The 21078-nt window shown below is 50.8% G+C and overlaps 1 protein-coding gene across 2 annotated transcripts in view; it reads left to right on the top strand.

The window, feature by feature from the left end:
* Nucleotides 1-286: 286 nt before the first annotated feature.
* The window catches only part of HIVEP3 (HIVEP zinc finger 3), a 99016-nt gene continuing 78224 nt past the window's right edge, over nt 287-21078 (top strand). For both annotated transcript variants that reach the window (XM_047082769.1, XM_047082770.1), the window contains exon 1: nt 287-492. The gene's annotated coding sequence lies outside the window, so the exon portion shown is untranslated. The remainder of the gene's footprint in view (nt 493-21078) is intronic.

The following is a 21078-nucleotide window of genomic DNA, read 5'->3' on the forward strand; positions in this document are numbered from 1 at the left end:
TACATCAGGGGACGGGAAACCTTGAGGGCCATCTTAGAATTAGAATTCTGCCTACTTATTGGTGAAGAAACGGGGGACTCAGAGAAGTTAGGTGCCGTGTGCAAGATACAACATGGTACCAGGACCACCATGCCATACTGTCTTCCCAAGGGACGTGGGGATCGAGCCCAAGATGGGCAGCTTGGGAGGAGCTGGGGGCCTGGGCCTCCTGGGACTGGGCAGAGGTTGTTCTGTGTGTGAAGAAGTTGACCTAGCAACCTCTTTGATCATACTTTTTTTGACCGTCTCCTGCAGGATTCAAGGCACAAACCTGGCAGTCTCTAACTAGTTCGTGGTGGAGCCTCAAGAGATACTGGCCAGGCAAGCTCTCCCTTCCAGAGGGAAGAGCAGAGCATGAGAGGAAGACCACGCAGCAGAAGTGGACATGAACGCTGGTTTCCAAAGAGAACAGTGTTTTAGTTTTGGTCATCGAAAGTGGTGCCTTCAGCACAGGTAAGAAACAGGCCATCAGTGAGTATGCTCGATGGGGGCGCCATTTTGGTCTTTTGCATGAGCTCTCTACTGTTCTTCCTCTTCCAAATGTATTGTTGTTGTTATTATTACTATTGCCTTCCTTGAGCCTCTGTGGAAACTGGAAGCCGTCAGGACTTCCTTGGCCAAGAGCAGAGACCGTGAGGGTCAGCACTCTTTCCCTGCCTTCACGTTGCCTCCCCCCAAATTCAGTTGTCTTCCCAGTTCCTCAGTTTCCATTCTGTCCATGGCAACAACTCCTCTCGAGAGCCTCCTCACATGACGGCCCACACACCAGAGTTCCACCGTCTTTTCTGTCCCCCTCTCCCCCCACCCCCATGATGGCTCTTGCCTGAAGAGCCCCTGGCCACCCCCTAACTACTCAGAGGAGCACAGGGGGTGTTGAAGACTGAGCGGCATCTCTTCAGGACCCTCCCTGCAGTAAAGAAGTGAAAGGATGTAGGGTTCTCAGCCCTGGCTACACGTTAGAATCATCTAGAAAGTTTTTAAAAATTTCTAGTAGCGAGACCTCGTCTCCAGAGATGCTGGTTAAGTTAGCCTGAGGAGGGGCCTCGGCGTCCATCTACGTATTTGTGTATATAAATATTTAGCTCTTCCGGTATGCTCTGTGGCTCCAGGTTAGAAGTTCAGGTTGTGGTTCAGGCTAGGTGTGTGGTGTTAGAGCTCTTTGGGCTGGGAATATGTCTTTGGATGTTTTGCCTGGCTTCGGGGTGTGTCAGAATCACCGAAGTAGGTTGCAGGGGTTGCCTGGTGAAAACAAAGGGGGCGCCTGGGTGGCTCAGTCGGTTAAGCGGCCGACTCTCGGTTTCAGCTCCGGTCACGATCTCACGGTTCGTGGGTTTGAACCCTGCGTTGGGCTCTACGCTGGCAGGGCAGAGCCTGCTTGCCATTCTCTGTCTCCCTCTCTCTCTGCCCCTCCCCCACTCGAGCCGTCTCTGCCTCTCTCTCAAAATAAATAAATAAACTTTACCCCCACCAAAGCAGATTTCCTGGCCCACCCATGTTCTCCGAAGCAGACTCTTGGGACGGGGGAAACAGGAATCTGTATCTTGACTCAGACGCAGCTGATGTGTGGGTGCTCCGGGGCCTCTTTCTGGGACTCTGGTGATGCTCTCCCTGTGTTTGGGTCTCTGGGCTTGGCTGTGAGTCCTGAGGGCCTTCCCAGCCTGGCGTGCGGTGAGCAATGCCTCATCCCCATCCTCCTAGTGGTTTCACACTTACAGAGAGGAGGCTAGGGCCTCGGGCAGCCCTCGAAGAGGGCACCACCGTACCTAGTTGTTCTTCCTCTATGGGGAGCCTTGGGGTAGCTGGGCCCAGGCCTCTGCCCACAGCTCGGCTGCACCACGTGGGCCCCCTTGACCCAGGCCGTGACCGGGGTTTTCTAGTGGAGGTGGGGGAGTCACCCCTGGACTCTGAGGAAGAAGGACTGCCTCACTCTGTGCCTCACCCTGTGCCTCACTCTGAGAGATGTGCCACGAACTAGTTAGATGTGGTGCTTAATACTGGAGGCTCTGGACCTTCCTGGGTTCAAATCCCAGCTCAGGCACTTACCGGTTTTGTGAGGCATTTATGATTTAGGAGGCAAGTTGCTTGGTCCTGCTTGTAAAATGGGAAAGTAATGGCGCCCACCTCACAGGTTGCTGTGCAGGTGCAGGGAAGGCCCCTGGAACGTTGCTGGACATGTAGTAAGGGATCCCCGAATGTGAGCAGCCCTTCGGACTCGTGCAGGCAGGTTGGCCACCTCTCTGCCCTCCTGGTTGCTGTGCTGTGACATGTCTGCCATGCTCTGGCCATCTGGTTCCCAGCGTAAGAGTCAGAGTGAAGTAAAGCCACCAACGCTGTGTATGGGGCCTGGGACTTTATCAGCAAATCCGAGTACCGCACAGACCCGAGTGAGGCTTGGTTCTATCGCCCCTCTTATAGAGATAAGGAAACTGAGCACAGAGAGGTTCAGTGATTTAAAGACAATCACACAGCAAGTAAGGAGCAGAGCCTCTGGCCACAGAAGACCCAGCACTCTCTTCTCCACCAAGACGCACCCTGAAGAAAGGCAATTAACAGCTTCAAGGATGACCCTTCCCCAGGAATATCGACATTTTCATAGGAATCAACAGTGCCATAATGAGTTGGTCCCCTTCCATGGCATCATGGGACGTCTCGTGGTGCCACGGTTTAGCAGTTGTTTCCGTCTGCGTATGTCACAGCCTTTGTGGGTCTTCTCCGCCAGCAGTCTCGGGGAAGGATCTGGGTTTATTAGGGTAGGTGCGCAGGAAATACTTGAACCTGGCTGGAAACAGAAACCTCAGACGGATATGCAGGAAGAGATATGGGAGGACCGTCAAGGAGAGTACAGGTGGGGATCCTCCCCAGACCTCGCATTGCCTTCCCCTACTTTACTGCTAAATGCCCTTTTTGTCCATGTGGGCTCTGACAGCTGCAGGGAAGAATCCGTAAGGGATGGGACTGGTCTAGAGGGAAATGAGCTGTCAGTTCCAGCAAGAAGTCTGGCCCCCAACCCCCTCCTGTGCTCTCCCTGGGGAATAAAAGCCTCTGTGATTAATGGGGTGCCGACTCAGGGCTTCTGGAGTGTCCAGGTGCTCCTGGCCCACTGCTGGCACAGCCTCCCTAGCCACCACGGAGGGTGCTGGAACATATGGCCTCTGAACGAGGGAGAGGGCTCAGGCCCGGGCAGGTGGGGATATCAGGTAGGAGCCAGCTGGGGGCCAGCCTTCATCGACGTTGCACACTCCCCTATGCTGGGGAGGCCCATTCACACTATGTGAGCTTGGGAACGGCTATGTTTGAGGTTACTGGAGGGCAGGGAGTCATGGCCCCCCTCTACTGGGAACCTGGACTGAGGCTCTCTCCAGAGTAAATGTGATTTCTGAGTAAGTCAAGATGAACCTCATTTGAAAAGAGACACTAGAGCATTTTCTCAGCAGCAAAGCCCTCGGCCAGTAGTATGCAAACTTCTACGGTCTTAGAAGCCATTTTTAAAAGTCGAATCGTACATGGAATGCCAATAATATAAAACATATTGGCAGTTTATTTATATGCATTTATCTTTTCTTTTTTTAATGTTTTTATTTATTTTTGAGAGAGCACAGGAGGGGAAGGGGCAGAGAGAAAGGGGGACAGAGGATCTGAAGCGGGCTCTGTGCCAACAGCAGTGAGCCCAGTGTGGGGTTTGAACTCACAAACCGCGAGATCACGACCCGAGCCTAAGTCGGACGCTCAACCAACTGAGCCACCCAGGTGCCCAATTTTTGACATGTATTTATTATGAACGTCCATCAATAAAAACATTGAGATCTCAGAGTCTAGATTAAGGGTCAACAAACTACTGCCCACGGGTCTAATCCAGGCTCTTTCCTGATTTTTGTAAATAAAATATTGTTGGAACATAGTCGTGCCATTCACTTACACATTATCTATGGCTGCCTTCCTGCTCTGGTGGCAGAGTTGGGTAATTGTGACCGACTGTCTCTCCCACAAAGTCAAAAATATTTACTCTTTGGTCCTTTATAGAATTTTGCCGGCCTCTGCTCTAGATAATCATTTTATCACATACCAACTATAACATCTAATATTGCCTTTTTATTTTGTTTGGCTTGGTTGCACAGTATGAAGAAAATTCCAAATCATTATCTATAAGATGATGTGAATGGTAACAGACTTCTAACCGCTTACCTTCAGCCCCGAATGATCTTCAGTTCAATGTTAGATGGACATTAGGAAAGGAGGAGAATGGTTCTGGTTTGCATCACTGAGAGTATCAGGCAACAGCTTGCATTCCTTCCTATTACAACACTCAGACAGGAAGCAGACAATCTTGATGACGTCTTCGTGATAATCCACATACTATATTCTCATATCATGCAAAGTTTCAGAGTGTATGTGTTTGTGCGGTTTTATGTAAGGATGTATAGTCCTGAACCAAAGAAGCAACATGTCCAGTAAAGAGCTCCGATCTTTCTACTTGAAGACCCATTTTATACTCAAGTTCCAGACCTGCCCAGGCTTTAGTCTGAGTTCTGCCCAAACCAAGTTAAGCTGGCCACACCTGTTGTGTGTACCTGGTGGGTTACTATGATGTACTAAGGCACATGTTTGAATGCACAGGTCCATTTTCCACCATGGTTTTATTTAAAAGGAGTCGAACTATATTTTTGGAATAAACTTCTCGAGTGACCTTTGAAGAACTTCTAAAATACCTCCGTGGAACACAGTTTGAAAGCCCTCCCCGCCCCCCATCAAATATTGGTGGTTCTCATTTCTGTGCTTCACAGAGCTGAGGGTGCTGAGGGCTGGGGGTGGGCAAGGGGGTGGGTCAGTGGAAGAAGTTCTTGGGAAACAGTGAAGCCTCCCGGCCTCCTGCCGAAACTTGGGGTGTCTCCTAATGATTGTTGATGACCTAAACACAGCTCCCCTGGCTGTTCTAGTGACTTCCAGCTATCAGCTTGGGAGAGGAGGTCTGGAAGAATGTGGGGAGATTGGAATATGTGCAGGGAAACCTGTGGTGTTGGCGGGGGCGGGGGGGTTGGATATGGAGGGAGTGCACAAATGGCTTCTAAGTAGCATGCAGAGGCCTTTGCAGCCACTCAGCAGACCCGGGTTCGGGCCAGGATAGAGGAAGCAGGATGGCAGGGGGCAGCTGGCTCAGCACTCTAAGCAGGTTTATGCAGGAGGAGGGTCTTGTGAATGCCTGGGATGGGGACCGATGCCCCAGGGAGTTGGTGGCTGGGGTTGGGCAGTGGCTTTGGGCATTTGAGGCAGAGCCCACAGAGTCAGGAATATAACCCAGGAGTCCCGACTCACAGGCTGCCTGCCTTCCCTGGGGGGGGGGGGGTGCAAGGGAGGGAGGGGCCGGCGCTCAGGGATAAAAAAGCACCAGCTCTTTCTGAGGTTTTGCTGCTCACCCCGTAGAAAAAGAACATTTTTAGATTTTTAAAAGGATGACCTCATTTTTTTCTTATTTACATAGCCCTGTTTGTTTATACAGTCCTTTAAAAATAGCGAACGTGTGCTAAGCTTAGCACTCTCTCCCGCCACAGCGGCAAAGCCAGCGTGTGGGGAGAAACACCTTTTTCTCTAAGAGAGGGGCAGCCTTGTTTCCGAGGACAGATGGGAGCAAAACGGGACAGGTAGGAAGTTTCGTGGTTTTTCGTGTCGCTTTTCCAAAATAGCCACACTCCTGCCTCCCACTTCCTGCCTGACTCGACTCAGGGAAGATTTTCTCCTATAGAAGACTTGTGTTCTGTGCATTCTCAGGGAGGCATGAAGGGATCTGTCAACAAGCACACACGCTTGACCCCGAAGACCTCGAGCTTGGCACTGGGCTTGCGTTCTGGCTCTGCTGCCTACCGGCTGTGTGACCTTGGGCAAGCCGCTCCACTTCTCTGTGCCTTATTTGTAAGATGAGAACAGCACTTACCTGCACTTGCTGTGCACAGGAAGTGAGGGAGTATGTGTAAAGGGCGTAGCCCGGTGCAGGCACACAGCAACTCTTAATAAATCTTGTGACAGGGGCGCCGGGGTGGCTCCGTCGGTCAAGCGTCTGACTCTTGATCTCAGCTCAGGTCATGATCTCACAGTTTGTGAGACCGAGCCCTGCGTCGGGCTCAGTGCTGACACTGCAGAACCTGCTGAAGATTGTCTCTTTCTCTCTCTCTCGGTGCGCCTGGGTGGTTCAGTTGGTTGAGCGTCCGACTTCAGCTCAGGTCATGATCTCCTGGTCTGTGAGTTCGAGCCCCACGTCGGGCTCTGTGCTGACAGCTCAGAGCCTGGAGCCTGCTTCGGATTCTGTGTCTTCCTCTCTCTCTGCCCCTCCCCTGCCCGTGCTCTGTCTCTCAAAAATAAAAACATTAAAAAAGAGAGAGAGATTCTCTCTCTCTCTCTTTCTCTCTGCCCCTCACCTGCTTGCTTTCTCTCTCTCTCAAAATAAATAAACATTAATAAACAAATAGATCTCTATATAAACAACAGCAATGATGTCATATTTGCCCCCCACCTGGACAGTTAACTAGCCCCCCAACCACCTTCCCTTCCAGCCAGCTCATCTGCCCCACCCATCCCTACATTGTCCCAGAGGGATAGAAAGATAAAACACAAATCTGACCATGCTGTCCCCTGCTTAAAACCCACCAATATCTTCCTACATGCATGGCCGGGATCAGCAACATTTTTTTTCTAAATGGCCAGATAGTACATATTTTAAGCTTTGTGAGCCACACGGTCTCCCTTGCACCTGGTCACCTCTACTGTGCTGCGTGAAGGCAGCCACGGACAGCGTGTAAAGGAACGAGTGTAGCCGTGTTCCAGTAAAACTCCATGGACAAAAACAGGCAGCGGGCCGGATTTGACCTACAAGGGTATGTCCATCTCCTCGGCTCAGCTTCCCTCATCCAGCCCATTCCCGTTCTCCGTCGCTCTTCCTCCTCCTCCCCAACTGCTGTGCAGAAAGGACTCCTCACACTTTACCCAAAGTTCCTTCCTTCTGGAATCTCCTTCTCTGCCCCCACCCTCGTGCTTCTCCGCCACGACATTAGGAACCGTTGCCCTGGGGTTCTGTGGGGTCTCTGGATTTCTGCTCTGGGCATGTGTGCAAGCACCCTCTGTCCTTGCTTTAGAGAGGACACCCCTCACGCAGGAATTCTGCCCCCCTCCTTCAGGTGTGCTGGTGTGTGTTTAAGTGTTTGTAGCTGCTCGGGAAGCATTGTTACTGGACACAAAAGATCTGTAAGACAGACGGCTGCCCTTAGGGAGCTTACAGCCTGGCTAGGAAGCTAAGATGTGAGATGGTGAAAAGCCAGCCAGCAACCCAGGATGGAAAGGACAGGGAATGTGTCTGTTGGGGTGCCCAGGACAAGGTGCTTCTGACGTCTGTGGAGGAAGGAGAAGTCATCTGAGTTGGACCTTGCGGGGTGGGAAAGAGGTTCAGAGAGAGGGAGGTCAGGAAGGCTCTCCGTGCTGGGGAAATGGCAAGAAATAACACTCGGCTCTGGGTTCAGGCTGGTGAGCGGACAGCCCACCCTGGTGACCACTGAGGGACTCCTGTGAGAGACTGGGGCCTGGGCCTGGAAATCAGGGTGGGGCCTGCTCCGGGGCTGGGGCGGTGCAGAGGGGGTTGGAACATCTCTCGAGCCAGAATTTCCCCAAGTGTGGCTCATAGACCACCCCCTACAACAGAATTGCCTGGGGTGTTTCTTTATTTTTCTTTATTTTTATTTTTTAGAGAGGGGGCAGGGGAGAGAGAGAGAGAGAGAGAGGCAGAGGCAGAGAGGGAGAATCTTAAGCAGGCTCCACACTGGGAGAGGCTCCACACAGACCTCTCTGAAATCAAGAGTTGGATGCTTAACACAATGAATCACCCAGGCGCCCCTGGGTGTTTCTTTAAAACACAGATTCTGGGACGACTGGGTGGCTCAGTCAGTTAAGTGTCTGCTTTGGGCTCCGGTCATGATCTCACGGTTTGTAAGTTCGAGCCCCGCGCTGGGCTCTGTGCTAACAGCTCGGTGCTTCAGATTCTGTGTCTCCCTCTCTCTCTGCCCCTCCCCCACTGACACTCTGTCTCTCTCTCAAAAATAAACATCAAAAACCCCCACAGATTCTACAGCCCTGTCTCAGGAGGCTGGGGGGCTAGAGAGGGTTAAAGCCATGGTCTGTAGGAGGAAGAAGGCTGCAATACGGTTGAAGGTGATGGTCACACGCATTCTGTAGATTGATATCACCCGTGCACGTCTCTGCCAGGCTGGGGAGAGGCGAAGCAGGAATGGATCATCTTTTCCAAGAGCAGATAAAAACACCCAAGCTCAGACATGGGAAGTGACTTGCCCAAGATCACTCTGTGAATTACTTGTGGACGTGGGACTGGCTAGTTTGGCACAGGCTTCCCCTCACAACCCCAGGGCCCGGGGTGGTCCTGGAGGTTCCCCAGAGAGAGGAGAAAAAAGAGGTATGGTGAATGTCCCCAGACCCCAGCACAGGCTGGCACACAGCTGAACCAACGAGGGGACGGGTGGGGTGGGTGGAAGAGGTGACGTGGGGGCAGAAGGGTGGGATTCTGGGGTGGTTCTGACGCGGCGAGCCTGGAAGTGTAGGAGAATGGCCGTACCCGATGCAGAGGGGGAGAGATGAGGTTGGCGCGAAGCATATTGCATTTGATGGTTGGCCAAGCTGAGCCGTCACCGCTGGAAACGTCTGCCTGGGGAGTTCCGGGGCAGCACCGGTGATGTGTGCAGCCGTGGAAGCTGCGAATCAGGGCAAGAAATGGCAGAGAGACACGCAGGGGATTAAGGACCAGCGCCTGAGGGATGAGCACACACATCTAGAAGAAAAGGCTCTTCGTGAAAGAGCCCACGAAGTGTGCGGAGAAGCGGAGTCGGGACGGGCTGGGGCCGACCCAGAAAAGAGGGGTCAGCCGCCAGTCACCCGGGAACGCCCTTCGGGCCCCTCTTTAGAACAAAACCGGCCAACCTCAAAGAAATGGTGCCATGGGTAAATAAAACTGTCAGTCAAAATAAAAGCGAAATCACGAGGTTCTGTTTGCTCGAGATTTGGGCTTCCGATCAGCATGGCCGCAGGTGTGGGAGAGCAAGTGGGAACGGGAACCGCCTGTCCCACCTGTCGGGACAAGCCATTCGGTCTGTGCCGGGTGCTGGTTGGCACCCTCCCGTGGGATCGTGTTGTGGCTCCGGGCCTCCTTCTCCTCTCCTGGGTCTGTCTTAGCTCCTTCCCTTTCCCTTCTGGCTCTCCCTTTATTCGCTCAGCCGATATTTATTCCTGGGAATAAAGCTCTTCACAGAGGGATTTGGCTGAGGTCCCCAAACGTGGCCTGGTCTACGAGTCTCCCACTGGAGAGCTTTTAAAGCGATAGATTTTGGATTTGCAGATTCCCTGAAAGCGGGGAGGGGCCAGCCACACCTGGGTCTTCTGAGCCTCTCTCGGAATTAATCAGCTGTTCCGAAGCGGACCTACCTGGGCCCGGCTGAGGTCTGGGTTCTTCCCCTATTAGGTCCTAAATATATAGCATCTGGGCAGCCTCTCGGCTGGCCTCCCCAGAGCCTTCAGAGCCTCTCCTTCCGTTGATCCTGCCTGGGCCACCAAACTCGTCCCCTCCCCCACCTCCAGCTCACATGCACTGTGGCACGGTGCCACCATCACCCTCCTCCATCCTTAGAGGTGGCTCATCCTTAAAATCAGCCATGCCTAAAAGAGAAGACACCACATCCCGTTCTAGGTGACAAAAGGCGGATTCTACCTCTTGGAGCTACATTGTGATAGGGGAAAGAGACGCACATATTCACCTTGTCACATATCATATATTTTGTATTACCTACAAAATAAATACATAGATATTATCTTTTTTCTTTCTTAGTGTTTATTTATTTTTGAGAGAGAGAGAGACAGAGCGCGAGCCGGGGAGGGGCAGGGAGAGAGGGAGACACAGAATCCGAAGCAGGCTCCAGGCTCTGAGCTGTCAGCACAGAGCCTGATGCGGGGCTCAAACTCATGAACCCTGAGATCGTGACCTGATCTGAAGTCGGACGCTTCACCGACTGAGCCACCCGGGCGCCCCAGATATTATCTTGTACTTAAGTAAAATACATAGTATGTGGCAGGGTGAGTCAGGAAAGAAAAGGAACCAAGCAGTCAGGGTGGGCCTCGGAGGGTGGCATTTGAGCAAAGAACTAACGGGGAAGCGAATGAGCTGTGTCCTCCCTGGGGAAGAGTGTTCGGGGCAGAGGCATGATCACATGGGGGGGGACCTCCCTGGGGCCAGTGTGGCTGGAGGGGTGAGGGGTGGGGCCTTGGAGGAGAGGAGGCTGGAGAGGGGACGATGGCAGGCGGGCAGATAATTGAGAAGTCCTTGGAGATCTGCCGAGGGCCCTAAAAGGTCTACCCTGACTGTGTGTGGAGACCGAGCTGCAGGAGGCCAGCGCAGGATGGGAGACCAGCTGGGAGGCTGATGTCGTCATCAGGAGGTGATGGTGTCACAGACCAGGCTGGCGGCTGTGGAGGCGGTGGGAAGTGGTCGGATTCTGGGAACCGTCTGAAGGCCGAGCCAGCATAATCTGCTGACAGATGGGATGTGAGGTGTGAGAGAGTCTAGGGAGGAGAACCCTGCGGATACTCACATTTATTCAGTCTGTTCTCAGGCTAGTCAACGGCTTTCAGCCTCATCTGGAAAATGGAGCGGTTGGATAGATAACATCCAAGGTCTCTTTTGCTTTGAAAACTCACTCCTTCAGCTCCAGGACTGATGGCTGGGGTGGTCGGGGAAGGCTTTGTGAACGTGGGGTAGAACTTGTGCTTAAGAGAGAGAGGCGCTCAGGGCGCCTGGGTGGCTCAGTTGAGCGTCCCACTCTTGATTTTGGCTCAGGTGGTCATGAGGATGGAGCTCTATGCTGAGCATGAAGCCTGCTTGGGGTTTTCTCTCTCCCTCTGTCCCACTCCCCCACTTGCACTTGTTTGCTCGCTCGCTCTCTCTAAAAGAAATAAAATAAAATAGAAAAATAGAGAGAGAGGGAGAAGCACTCAACCAGCACCACTGTAGAGGGGAGGGGCAAGAGGAACATTCTTAGAAGGGCAGGAGCGCTGATGGGGAAGCAGGGCCACATGGCCCGTGAGCGATGCTTGAAGAGCAGAGAGCAGTCACCGTGGCTGGGACCCAGTGCCTTGGTAGGAAGGTGCCAGATGGGCTTACTACACCCTTCGGAATAAACCGGCAGCTTCGGGGTCTGAGCATTTTTTGCAAACAAGGAGGCCCTCAATTTTGAGCATTTTCTGATGGACATGCTCAGGCAGGAAGGACCAAGGCTTGGCTCCCGTCTGGGGAGAGTTAACCTTCTGGCCCAGCATTGCGTAACCGCAGAGTCTGCTGAGTGCAAGGAGACTCTTCTGTGTGGCAGCCGGAGTGGCAAGCCTGGTGGCTCCGGGCTCTGGCACCGTCCTGAAGCGGAACAAACAGCCCTCCCTTCCCAGATAATGGCCCTCATTGAGCATTGTGTCCATGGCTAGCGCCCAGCACAGGGCCGCTCAGCCTGGGTAAGTTTCCTCTCTTGGCTCCTTAGCAAAATATTTACACAGTGCCTTTCTAGTAAGATGGTTCCTAAGAACCAGCAGGCAGAGAGAGCTGGAGAGAAGAACCCCCCGGTGACCCTGCTCCCAGCTCCCACACCCCACGTGTGAGCCTGAGCTGGTCATTGCCCTCCAGGGCTCGTTCGTAAAAGAAAGCACTGAGCTAGAAGATGCTTGATGGTCTGTCCAGCTCCAAAATCATTGGCATTTTCCCTAATTGAAGAATGAGGTCCGTTTTCTTATCATGTGGCGGTAGAATTTCGTTGGTCTTTTTCTCAGGGAGGCAGGTGTATGGCTTGGCAGGGGCTGAAAAGAACTTGGAACCCCACCTCCTTGGATCCTACCTACTGCACCACTGACATCAGAAAAAATACTGTCTCTCTCTCTGTGTGTGTCTTTCAATGAGGAGGAGGTCACCCCAGAAGGTGCCGTACTTTAAGAGGTATCTGGATCAGCCACAGGGAACATGCAACCATGTTATGAGAGGAACATGTATGGAAACTAGGGAAGAGAAGACTCTCCCCAACCATCTCAGGGATTGTCCTGGAGAAGAGGGGTCAGAGATATGTCCTCAAGACAGAATCAAACCGGTGAGTTCCAATCACATGACTCATCCTTAGGAAGTTGTGGCAAACAGTGGGCCTCATAGCTATTCTCACCCAAAACACACATACCCCTTTGACCCGTGGTCCCATTTCTGGGAACCTGGCCTACGGAACAATAGCATCCATCTGTAAAGATATGTGTGCAAAGGATGTTTAATGCAAAATTCCACTGGCAAAAAAATTAGAAAAAAATATATGAAAACGGAGCAGTAGAGAAAGTTTGAAGGTGCCGTATCCAAACTGTGGCCCATTATTCAGCTATTAAACGGAATGAGACAGACCCTGAATCTGTTTAGGAAGGCAGTAAAGAGCAGTGACTGGGAACACAGGGTCTAGAGACAGATTTTGCTAGTGTTCAAATCTAGATCCCACTACTTACAAACTGTTACATGACCTCTCTGACCGTCAGTCTCCTCTTTGGCAAGGTAGGGATTATAACAGTGCCTTCCCTATAGGCTTGAGCACGTGAGGTGCTAATGACTGTGCCTCGTATATACTAACCGCTCAAAAAATGTCAGCCTTTGGCCTAGAAAGATTGTTCATGAGAAAAGCTAGATGCAGAGTAATGTGCATAGGGTGATGCCATTTTTATAAAAACAAGAGAATACATCCCCTGATGGTTTGAAAGAAAGAAAGAAAGAAAGAAAGAAAGAAAGAAAGAAAGAAAAGAAAGAAAAAGTGCTGTTGTCCCAGTTTGTTTTTTTTAATGTTAAATATAATTTATTGTCAAATTGGTTTCCATACAACACCCAGTGCTCATCCCAACAGGTGCCCTCCTCAATACCCATCACCCACTTTCCCCTCTCCCCCACCCCCACCAACCTTCAGTTTGTTCTCAGTATTGAAGAGTCTCTAATGGTTTGCTTCCCTCCCTCTCTGTAACTTTTTTCCCCCTTCCCCTCCCCTCTGGTCTTCTGTTAAGTTTCTCAGGATCCACATATGAGTGAAAACATATGGTATCTGTCTTTCTCTGCCTGACTTATTTCACTTAGCGTAATACCCTCCAGTTCCACCCACGTTGCTGCAAATGGCCAGATTTCGTTCTTTCTCATTGCCAAGTAGTATTCCATGGTATATCTAAACCACACCTTCATTATCCATTCATCAGTTGACGGACATTTAGGCTCTTTCCAGAATTTGGCTATTGAAAGTGCTGCTATAAACATTGGAGTACAAGTGCCCGTATGCATCAGCACTCCCATATCTCTTGTGTTGCCCCAGATTGTGAGTCGTCTCCTGGGAGTAGCCCCTAAGGGAGGCCTGCAAGCCGCTTTGGGAGCTAGTGCCAGTGCCCTAGAAAGTCCCTTCCAAGCTCAACACTGAGACTTTGTGGGTCCACTTTGGCAACCTCCATGTACAACCTAACCTGGCATTTGATCCAAAAAATAGTGTGTGTGTGTGTGTGTGTGTGTGTGTGTGTGTATATACATATACGTATACACATACGTATACGTGTACGTACACGTATACATACATATATACATACATATATACGTATACATATATATGTGTATATATATACATACATATATACATACATATATACATATATATACATATATACATACATATATACATATATATATATATGCCAAGACTTGTCTTATGCAGGTGGGGAACACAGATGTTGGTTGGTGGCTTGGTTTTACAGAAGCGCTCATTGCCCTGATGGGGCGCTCATCAGCGGAGCCCTTGCGCATCCAGCTGGGGCTCTCCAATTGTCTTCCTGGATCACTTCAGTTTGTGTGAGCCACGCCAGTGATGCCATGGCCAGGTTTGGGATGCACCCTCTGCCTTGGTTGGCCTCAGTCGTGCTCCGATTCACCCCTTAAGTGCCACAGGCTTTGGAAGTGGAGAAAGAGGTGAAAAGCTGAGAAGACCCCCAGCGAGGGTATCGATGGAAATCAGAGCCATTTCTTCCACTGCGGTTAAAGTCATTTGAGCTACAGCACAGAGGATTATATTAGTGGAGGAAAAAAAAAAAAAAAACCACTTGTTAAGGGACATTGTATTTATTTATGTATTTAACAAATATATTTAAATTTTAAAAAATATTTCAACCAGATAGAAACAACAATATAGACAATAATATAACAAATGGCAGAACACCCACGGCCCCACTTGAAAAACACTTCAGCAAATACAGTTGGAAGTCGCTGCACAATCTGAGGTCCCTCCCTCCGCTGTCCCAGAAGTGATCATCATCCTGAACTTGGCAGTAACATCCCACCAGTGTTTTCTGAGCACCTGCTATGTGCCAGGCAGAGTGCTGGGTGCTGGATTTACCGTGGTGAACAAAATGGACATGGTTCCTGCCCTCACGGGGCTTGCCGTGGAGTTGGGTGAGACCCCACCCGTGTATTAACCAGCCTCCTTCAGTGGGATCCAGTCTTCAGTTATATAAACGCTTATCCATCCATCTGGAGCCATGATGAAGGTGAGGCTGGGACAGGTCCTCACACTGTCACTGGCCTTGTGATTTGGGACAAGGACCTTCTGCTCTCTGAGCCCTAGCATCTTCATCTGTCACATGTAGGCTTTAACTTGGACGCTGCTCAGGGGCCCTTCCAGCTCTACGATTACAGGGTTTGAAAGGAGACCCTAAACCAGGTCTGGTGCATAGACCGTCTCCATCACTCCATCAGGTGGAGGGGATGAGGGGAAGCTTTGCTGTCCATAAAGGGAGATGTACCCCAGTGCATCGTGAGTTCTACTAGTGGGACACAAACCGTTAGTAGAACGTGAGGTGATTTTCAGAGGAACATGCGTGAAATTATCTATGTTAATAGTAACGTCTTTAACTCAGTGAAATCCTAGAGTTACGCCTATGATCCCTATTGCTTCGGTGGAGCCCATGTTTTAATAGGGCAAGCTCATGGGGCGCCTGGGTGGTGCAGTCGGTTAAGCGTCCGACTTCAGCCAGGTCACGATCTCGCGGTCCAGGAGTTCGAGCCCCACGTCGGGCTCTGGGCTGATGGCTCAGAACCTGGAGCCTGTTTCCGATTCTGTGTCTCCCTCTCTCTCTGCCCCTCCCCCATTCATGCTCTGTCTCTCTCTGTCCCAAAAATAAATAAACGTTGAAAAAAAAAATTTAAAAATAGGGCAAGCTCAAGTCAATGTAAATGAAAATATTACATAAATAACAGAACAGATGGTACATGTTTCTGGCAAAACTTGGAATGATGGTCACCGAATGGCACAGTGTTTCCCAAACAAAAGCCGATGATGTAAATAAAGGGCAGTCTTAGATGCCAGCAGACCCAGCCCATAGGAGCTTAAGTCGTACTGGAGGGATGACTTCATGGATGGCTCCCTGTTGGAAACAGCATGAGACACATTCCCTTCATATCTTAGCGCCAAGAAGAGCTGTGCTTTTTTCCGAGCAACTGGTGTGTTTATCATCAGGACACTGAGCTGTGTTGTTGTCCTTTCTTTTCACTGCCAAGAAGTTGCCCCCTGATTCCAGGCCCCGAATACAGCCACCATGTGGGGCCTTCTCCCCTCCTTATCCATGTTCTTTTATCCCTTCTGGTCTAAGCCTTGTGTCTTCTATTTCCTCTGGATTGGGTTGTCTTTTTTTTTTTTTTTTTAACATTTCTTTAATTTTATTTTTGAGAGAGACAGAGACAGAGTGCCAGCTGGGGAGGGGCAGAGAGACAGGGAGACACAGAATCCAAAGCAGGCTCCAGGCTCGGAGCTGTTAGCGCAGAGCGCGACGCAGGTTCGTGAGAACCTCGAGATCATGACCCGGGCCGTTTAACCGACTGAGCCACCCAGGCGCCCCTCCCTGGTTTGTCATTTTTAATTCATGCTCCTATTTTGTTTTTGTAAACCGTATCAGATCCTCTGTGGAATAAAGCAAGTTAAAATTGCAAACAAACAAAAGCACAAAAAGGGAATTCACTATTAATTAATTAATCAATTCATGGACAAACTAAGACCAAAGCGTTCTTGACTCCACTCAGCCTGTTGGGATTTCCTGCCAGGAGCAACTTCCCCGCTAAAAGGATGCCCGGGATCAGAGAGGGTGGGGAAGCAGTTGGGATGTCCATTCTGCACCCCCCAGATCTGAACCAGCCAAGCCGTGGGGACCCACAACTTCTGTTGAGCTTTGAGACCATCTTAGAAATGGGGCTCTCCATTCAAAGCCAGAATAGCAGGTCCAGGACTGGTGTCCTTAACATACCTCTCTCCCTGCCAGAGAATGGGATTTGCAGGTAGCTGGTCCCTTGGGCTCTCCTGAGTACACCACAGGGGTCCCACCCCACAAGGAACATTCCGAATACGATTCCCATGCTTAACTGGTTCCTAACCACTGGTTCTGTTGCTGGCCCCAGACTGTGACTACCATCGAGCTCCCATGTTGCGTGGTTCCATACATCTGCTGCCGGACCCCATGCTGTCCTGATGGCTCATGGTGGCCGACTCCGACCAGCATGTCACCACAGGCATTATGGCCTCAGAACCCCTGGGGCCCAAGATGCTCTGAGAAACTCCGTGAAATACTGATATTTTTTAAAGCAAATGACTAAGAACATTATGCTAAGTGAAAGGAGCCCGCCACAAAAGACCACAGATTGTATGATTCCATTTATATAAAATGTCCAGAAGAGGCAAATTCATAGAGACAGAAAGTAGATAAATTAATGGTTGCCAGAGACTGGGAAGGGGGAGGAGAATGTGGAATGACTGCTAATGGGTACCGGGGTTCTTTCTGGAGTGATGGAAATGTTCTGGAATTAGATAGTGATAATGGTTGCACAATCTTATGGAGATACTAAAAACCACTTCATTGTGCACTTAAGAGAGTGAAATGTATGTTATGTGAATTATACTAACACCACCTAATATAGCAGGTTGCAGAAGTTACGTTTATGAGAATGACACTCAACATTTAGAAAATTCTATTCATTGGGGCGCCCGAGTGGCTCAGTCAGTTAAGCATCTTGATTTTTGGCTCAGGTCATGATCTCACGGTTCATGGGCTCGGGCCCCATGGCAGTTAGGCTCTCCATTGGCAGCATGGCACCTACTTGGCATTCCGTCTCTTCCTCTCTCTCTGCCCTCCCCTGCTCGTGCTCTCTCTGTCTCTTTCAAAATAAATAAACGTTTAAAAAAAAAAAAGGAAAATTCTATTCATTAACAGATGGATATTTCTAGTTTCAGAGGTCTCCTTTTTCCAGGAAAAAAGGATATTTCTAGTTTCCTAGTTTCCTTTCTTCCAGGAAAGAATTAAGGTAACTTCTGTAAACTACTCATTAACCAAGGTTTTCCACAATCGTGACTTCATTCATTCATTTATTCACTCATCAAGCCACAAACACCTGTGGGCGCCCACAGGGAGGGCACAGGGAGCATAAAGGTAATTTAAACAATAGCCTCTGCTTCTAAAATCTGTAGGTAAAGATATAACACATGAGACTCTTAGCTCAGTGAGGCAACACAGCGTAAACTGGCTCATGCCCAGCCCTGTGCGTGTAGTAAGCAATCGAGAATGTGCCACTGTCGCTGCCATGGGAGAGGGGAGCTGTGCATGTCCTGTGCAGGAGGGCAAGGGTGTGATCCTGTTTGGGAAAGAGGAATCACTTACTTGGGCCTAACGTATTGGGAAACCCGTTTGTAGAGGATTGTAGTGTGTGTTAGAGCATTTTGGAGTTCTGGGAAGGGAACGGGAAGTCCCTGCAGGTGAGTGAGCAGGGTTGGCACTTTGGGGACATGACTCAGCACCCAGCAGTCCTGGCTACCCTCCAGCACTCCCTCCCCAGGCCACCCCTGGGTCCCCCTTCCAGATGCCCTAGAGCCTCCAGGGGCGTGTCCTGCGGCATTTAACCCTGCCACACTGGTGCTGGCCTGCAGCGGGCAGAGGCTGCCCCATTTCTGCGGGATAAACAAGAAATGCTATCGGGTCTTCTGAGGTTCTGGGCAAAGGAAAAGGGCACCAGAGTCTCAAGGTCCCACCTCTGCCCACCTTCTCAGGATCCAAGATGAAGGGTGGAGGCTGGGGCTGGCATTGTCAGGCTCTGGAAGGAGGTACTTGGGAGGGTAGCTCTAGGCCCCGGTGTATTTATTTTTCGTGTCAATAAACCCCTCCTGGTTCTTGAGTTCAGGACTCCGTATTTGTCAGGGTGAATGAAGGTCAGGAGGCAGAAAGGTTGGGAGTACTGTGGGCCCAGGTGGGAAGGAGTGGGAAGGGGGAGGTTGGGAAGCTGGAGAGGTGTGGGGCATGGGCATCACAAGCAGGTGGGAGGGCGAGAGGAGGTCAGGTCCTGGAAAAGAAGCCTAGAACAGCAAGAAGTGGGAGTCCATACCCAGCAGGCCTAGCTGGAGGGCTCAGTGTGGGCTAGCGTGAGGCTTTCTGGGGTGGGCAGGCCCCGGGGCAGCTGGCAGACCCAGCTAGGGAGCAGTAGACTCCAGAGCACCAGGGTAGGTAATGTCCCCAGAACCCAGCCGAGCGCAATACCCTCTTTTTTCAAATATGGGAACAGGCAGCACAGATCAGGGATGACTGCCCTGGAAGCACAGTGAGGTGGGGGCGGAGCCAGGCGGCTAGATCCCCGGGCCTGGGTCCATCCCCTTGACCTTGAGCAAAATCCAAGCTTTTCCTTGTTTCCGGGGTTAAGTGCTGCCAGTGCCACAAGGGGAGGTGGTTAGGAGCACATGCTCTGGAGCCACCTGCCAACCTTGACTCCCAGCCCAACCCTTTATTGCATGTGCGCCCTTGGGCAAGTCGTGTGACTTTCTGGGCCTGACTTGCCTCATCTGTAAAATGGACTTAAAGATACTACCTGCCTCACGGGTTGCTTTGGGGGCTCGACGGGCTTCAAGTTCTTAGCAGAGCGTCTGGCACATAGCGCTCAGTAATGTCAGCCCCCCTTGTAATTATCCCAGTTGATTCTCAGTTTGTCTTCTTGTCATAAGATGTGTTCATCTTTTTTTTAAGTTAATTGATTTTGAGAGAGAGAGAGAGAGAGAGAGCAGGGAAGGGGCAGAGAGAGAGGGAGAGAGAATCCCAAGCAGGCTCCATGCTGTCAGCACAGAGCCCGATGCGGGGCTGAACCCACGAGCCGTGAGATCTTGACCTGAGCTGAAATCATGAGTCAGTGGCTCAAGGACTGAGCCACCCAGGCGTCCCACTGTGATTCATCTTTCTTAAGGCCCCAGTCCCTTCATCAGTCTATAGCTTATCTTTTCTTCTGGCTGTTTTCCTCTTTCCTGAATTAAAGGCACTTGGTCCTGGGTTGTTCTGTAAGGAGGAACTGATGGTATGCTATACCCGTTCAGTTTACCGTCTGTTCCTTCACTCATTTATTTGTTCACAACGCACCGGGTGGCCAGAGACCTGTGCTCAGAGCCTTGGGAAATGCAGAGCGGTGCTTCTGAAAGGGTCCCCCTCCTGTCCTGCATCCTCAGCCCCTGCCTTCCGCAAGGGTAGAATTTTCAAACCCACCTGGTTTCAGTTCGGATGCAGAAAAGGATGTAAGGAGGTGTGGGTTGCAAGGAGCCCCCCCCCCTTTTTTTGTAACTCAGCTTCAGAAAATTCTACTTGACAACATCTTCTTGCTTGATGAAGACACAGCTAGAGGGATGGGGGGATCAGGTAACAAGCTAGAGAACACAGAGAACTGCTCCCCTCGAGGTCACAAACAGTGCATTCCCCAAGTGTTTTTGGAGCTTAGTTGTCATCAAAAAAGGAAGACCGAAGTGGGAATTCCTGACAAGACATCGTGGTCTTGTAGATATGGAATGACACCGAGTTCCTGGGTGGGGCCAAAGAGGCTGGACTGGTTGTAGGCCGACCCATGGGGCCTGCCCCGACATTGAACTGTACAGGCCCTTTGCTGACCTGTATTTCGGAGTGGCTCTAGGAGCCTGGTTTTCGGGAACTGTTTCCCTTGTCCCTCTCTGGCCCATCTTACAGGACCCCTTTCAAGGAATTTGACCTGATTCCCTCTATGCAATGAGACTCCCCTAGGCCACCTGCTTTAGTCCTCTCTTGTTCTAAGTAGCTCACCTTCCCTTGGGCCAATATTAGCCATTAAGTACTATTTATTTTTGTGTCTGCCACTGTGCGAGGTGCTAGGGATATAATGGCGAGTGAGAGAGCTCCTTGGCCTAAGAGAAGCCTGTGTCTTCGGAGGAGAAAAGCCTGTAAACAAACTCCAACACAGTGTGAGACATACAGCGGTATTTGAATGTTAGAGGGGCACGGAAGGCTTGCTGGAGGATTTGATGCCTGGGGTGCTGTGAGGTCAGGGCTCTCCGAAGGAGTAGAACCAGAAAGATGTGAATACATATATTTGGAGAGAGAGAGAGATTTCTTTTAAGAAATTGGCTCACACGATTATGGAGGCGTGGCAAGTCCAAAATCTGCAGGGTGGGCCAGCAGGCTGCAGGCCCAAGAGAGTCATAGTTCGAATCCAGAGGCCACCCGTCTGCTGGCAGAATTCCTTCCTGCTCAGGGGAGGTCAGTCTTTGTTCTGTGCAGGCCTTCCACTTATTGGATGAGATTCACCCGCATTCTGGAGAGGGTCTGCTTTACGCAGAGCAGAGCAGATTAATGTTAATCTCATCTACAAAATACCTACGCAGAAACATCTAGAATAACATTTGACCAAACGTCTGGGTACCATGGCCCAGCCAGGCTGGCACATAATATTAACCATCACGGGTGGGTCTGAAGGACATTGAGGAGTTCGCTACAAGTCTAGGAGGGACAGGGCATTTGGGGTGATGGAACGGTGTGTGTTCTGAGAAGTCTGCAGCTCCCTGTGGTGAAAACACACAGGCTGGAAGGAGAAGGGGAGAGATGAGCCTAAAGTTGCAAGCAGGAGCCCCTGAAGATGCCTTCAGAGCCATGCCATGG

This window comes from Lynx rufus, unplaced genomic scaffold (assembly GCF_022079265.1).
Source record: "Lynx rufus isolate CCGP_SWC_20201006 ecotype Redwood Valley unplaced genomic scaffold, mLynRuf1.p SCAF_2, whole genome shotgun sequence".
Lineage (NCBI taxonomy): Eukaryota > Metazoa > Chordata > Mammalia > Carnivora > Felidae > Lynx > Lynx rufus.